Source organism: Physeter macrocephalus, chromosome 14, assembly GCF_002837175.3.
Source record: "Physeter macrocephalus isolate SW-GA chromosome 14, ASM283717v5, whole genome shotgun sequence".
Classification (NCBI taxonomy): Eukaryota; Metazoa; Chordata; class Mammalia; order Artiodactyla; family Physeteridae; genus Physeter; species Physeter macrocephalus.
This window is the reverse complement of record NC_041227.1, coordinates 30,690,071-30,694,229: the sequence shown is the minus strand read 5'-3', so window position 1 is coordinate 30,694,229 and position 4,159 is coordinate 30,690,071. Positions and strand designations below refer to the sequence as shown.

At 45.0% G+C, this 4,159-nt stretch overlaps 1 pseudogene; it reads left to right on the top strand.

The window, feature by feature from the left end:
* The first annotated feature begins 1,525 nt into the window (after positions 1–1,525).
* The window catches only part of LOC102976920 (pyridoxal kinase-like), an 18,199-nt pseudogene continuing 15,565 nt past the window's right edge, over positions 1,526–4,159 (top strand).

Genomic DNA, 4,159 nt, shown 5'->3' with positions numbered 1-4,159 from the left:
ATTGTTAAAGGAAAATCTGCTCTTTAACTTAAAACTGGACATATTTGTGTTCTAGATCTAATGAAATCAAACCAAGATGGGGGCGGGGCGGGAGGAAAAGAAGTAGATACGATTTGCAAACAGGACAACAGTGACATCTAGTGGGAGCTATGTGGTAAAGCACTTCGACTACCTACCAAGAAACGCTGCAGGTAGAAACAAGCACAGAAAGACACAATCATTAAACATTTATTGACCTATTATAGACTAATATCTCCTTAGGCCCAGGCCAACAGCCCACTCATGCACTTTTCCCTCCTCTGGCTCCATCCCACACAATAATGGCCTCATGGGTACACACTTAAGCCAAGTCCCAGATACAGGGACTATTCTTCCCTTTCACAGACTGGCTGATTGAAGATTTAGTGCCAAGGTAAAAAGTCAGGCAGATATGAGATGACCAAACCCAGGCAAGGGATATTTGTCCATGAAAACAAAGAAAAACGTGTGCACTGAAGTAGGTTATAATATTGGAAACCTGGGGTGGAGTCATTCAATTCCCCACAAACTACTTCCATGTTCTCTCCCCCTTGGATCATTCCTCTTGCCTTCCTCCAACAAACCCAAAGTGCCTCAGAGGTAGGAGGAGAAGGGAAGAAGAAGAAGTAAGATGGACAGCATTTGCAAGAAAGTGAGGTCCCAGGGCCACTGCTCAGACCTAGAGGAGCACACACTTGTGGATCCACCCTGCAAAGAAGGGCAGCCCGAGGCACTGCTCAGGGCAGGTTGGACAGGCACTGGGACCTGGGTGATCAGAGTGCAATGGCTGAGAATAAGCCCAGGCAGAAACATGCTTGGGGCCAGTTATGCAGGGAATTCCTGAGTCTCAGGTACCCAGTGGAAGCCCTAAAAGGGTCTAGAAGTGGTCTCCAGGGGGCACTCCTCTAAGCCCCATGGACTTCTCAGCCAGTGGGACGGACAAGGCCAGAGGAGAGCTGAGGGACAGGAGAGGGTTCTTGCCAAGAGTTAAGGGTATCACTGCCCTTACCTTTCCTCCCTTCTGCATTTCCTGGTTGTGATGCTTTCATGACTGTAGCAACTCTAGACATTCACAGAGTCCACATGGAAGAGAAGTGAGAGAGATCAACCACATCTCTCTAACAGCACTCTGTGGTACAGCACTTATACTTCATTGGGCACAGGAATCACCTGGGATCTTGTTAGAATGCAGATTCTGATTCCATGGCTCTGTGGTGGGAAGCAAGAACCTGCATTTCTAGCAACTCCCAGGTGATGCTGATGCTGCTTATCCATAGACCACACAGAGTAGCAAGTCGAGAGCAGACATAATTTTTTTCTGCCCAGCATCTCATTATTTTAGAGAACCCATTCCACTCCCATTCCATAAGAATCCTCCTCTGTCCATGTGATTCACTTGAGGCTGGTTCCACCCTCCCAAGAGTGGGCACCTGCTTCCACCAGACTGATGGGAAGCCTTCCCAGGACATTGTCAGAATTTTTCAGCATTTCCAACCGTGCAGTCATAATGGGCATAGCGAAGGTCATCCTTTTCACCAAGTTGAGTCAGCCTGAGAATAACACCATTGCAGAAGAAAACAGAGCCAAGACAAGGTGAGAAAGAGACAGGGCTCTGATGAAATCCCAGGTTCAGCCATGCCTCTCGACATCTCAGTTATGACCAACATACTCCTTTTGTCCTTGAGCTAGTTTCAGATGGTCTCTTCACTTCCTGATTTCACTCTTGAGACTAGTGAAAGATACAGACAGCAGCTGATTTCAAAACAGAGACATTGCTCCCATTTCAAAGGGCCATGCCTTCCAGAAGCCTTCCCCAACCCCTCCTTTTTAAAAAAATTTAGTTATTTATTCGTTTTTTTAATTTTTGGCTGTGTTGGTCTTTATTGCTGCATGCAGGTTTTCTCTAGTTGCTGAGAGCAGGGGCTACTCTGTTGCAGTGTGTGGGCTTCTCATTGCGGTGGCTTCTCTTGTTGCAGAGCACAGGGTCTAGGTGCATGGTTTCAGTAGTTGTGGCACACGGGCTTCAGTAGTTGTGTCTCACGGACTCTAGAGCACAAGCTCAGTAATTGTGGCACGCGGGATTCGTTGCTCCGCGGCATGTGGGATCTTCCTGGACCAGGGCTCACACCCATGTACCCTGCATTGGCAGACAGATCCTTAACCACTGTGCCACCAGGGAAACCTCCTGCATTGAAACCCACATTTCTGGGAGTTCCCTGGTAGCCTAGTCATTAGGATTCCAGGCTTTCGCTGCCACAGCCTGGGTTCGGGGAACTGAGATCCCACAAGCAATGCAGTGTGGTTAAAAAATAAAAAGAAATCCACATTTCTAACAGCCCAGGGCCTCTCATTTAGAACTTTTTATTTACAGTAAAATTTATAATCCCATTTATAAACCATTTTCCAGTTGCAAAGTCTCTTTCAGATACATAATCAACACAAAGCTAAACTGCCTGGGTTCAAAGTCCACTTTGCCCCTTCTAAACTGTATGATGTTGGGCCAGTTATTCAGCTTCTTTGTGTTTCCATTTCCTCATCTATAAAATGGGAATAATTACAGTTCTTTACTTAAGGCTGCCATGAAGTTTGGTTGGCTAATGTATGTTAAATTCTTAGAACAGTACTCAGCACATGGTAAGATCTGTATAAGTGCCTTCTATTACTATTACTAAAGTTGTTGTTGTTATTTTATCCCAAAACAACCTCTCAGAGTAGTTATTACTGTTTTTATCCTTATTCCCATTTCATAGATGAGGAGACTGAAAATGATTGTGTGGCAAATTCATTTAGTGAACAACGTTGTTGAGATAATTTCAAGTCTTCTGATTCTATATCCCCATCAACAAACAATCTTCCCCAAACTGTAATGTGTGGACTCTTCTAATGCTGTCGTATTATTTAGCTATTTTATTACTATACCTATTTTATGTCTTCTTATTAGGTAAAATGTAATCTCCTTGGTGCTAGAAACTCTAATTAATACATCTTTAAAATTCCTCGGCAAGGGATGTCCCTGGTGGTGCAGTGGTTAAGAATACTCCTGCCAATTGGTTCAAGATGGCAGAGCAGAAGGACGTGCTCTCTCTCCCTCTTGTGAGAACGCCAGAATCACAACTAACTGCTGAACAATCATTGACAGGAAGACACTGGAACGCACCAGAAAAGTTACTCCACATCCAAAGACAAAGGAGAAGCCACAATGAGATGGTAGGAGGGGTGCAATCACAGTAAAATCAAATCCCATAACTGGTGGGTGGGTGACTCACAGACTGGCTAACACTTATACCACAGAAGTCCACCCACTGGAGTGAAGGTTCTGAGCCCCATGTCAGGCTTCCCAACCTGGGGGTCCAGCAACAGGAGGATGGGAGTGGCTCTGTTTCACCGTGGGGACAAGGACACTGAAAGCAGAAGTTCTGGGAAGTACTGCTTGGCATGACCCCTCCCAGAGTCTGTCATTAGCCCCACCAAAGAGCCCAGGTAGGCTCCAGTGTTGGGTTGCCTCAGGCCAAACAACCAACAAGGAGGGAACCCAACCCCACCCATCAACAGTCAAGTGGATTAAAGTTTTACTGAGCTCTGCCCACCAGAGCAACAGTCAGCTCTACCCACCACCAGTCCCTCCCATCAAGCCTCTTAGATAGCCTCATCCACCAAAGGGCAGACAGCAGAAGCAAGAAGAACTACAATCCTGCAGCCTGTGGAACAGAAACCACATTCACAGAAAGACAGACGAGATGAAAAGGCAGAGGGCTACATACCGCATGAAGGAACAAGATAAAACCCCAGAAAAACAACTAAATGAAGTGGAGATAGGCAACCTTCCAGAAAAAGAATTCAGATAGTGGAAATCACTGCTGTGGAACAGACTAAAGAAAAAAGAATGAAAAGAAATGAAAACAGCCTAAGAGATACATACCGCATGAAGGAACAAGATAAAACCCCAGAAAAACAACTAAATGAAGTGGAGATAGGCAACCTTCCAAAAAAGAATTCAGAATAATAGTGGTGAAGATAATCCAGGACTTCGGGAAAAGAATGGAGGCAAACATCAAGAAGATGTAAGAACTGTTTAACAAAGACCTAGAAGAATTAAAGAACAAACAAACAGAGATGAATAATACAATAACTGAAATGAAAA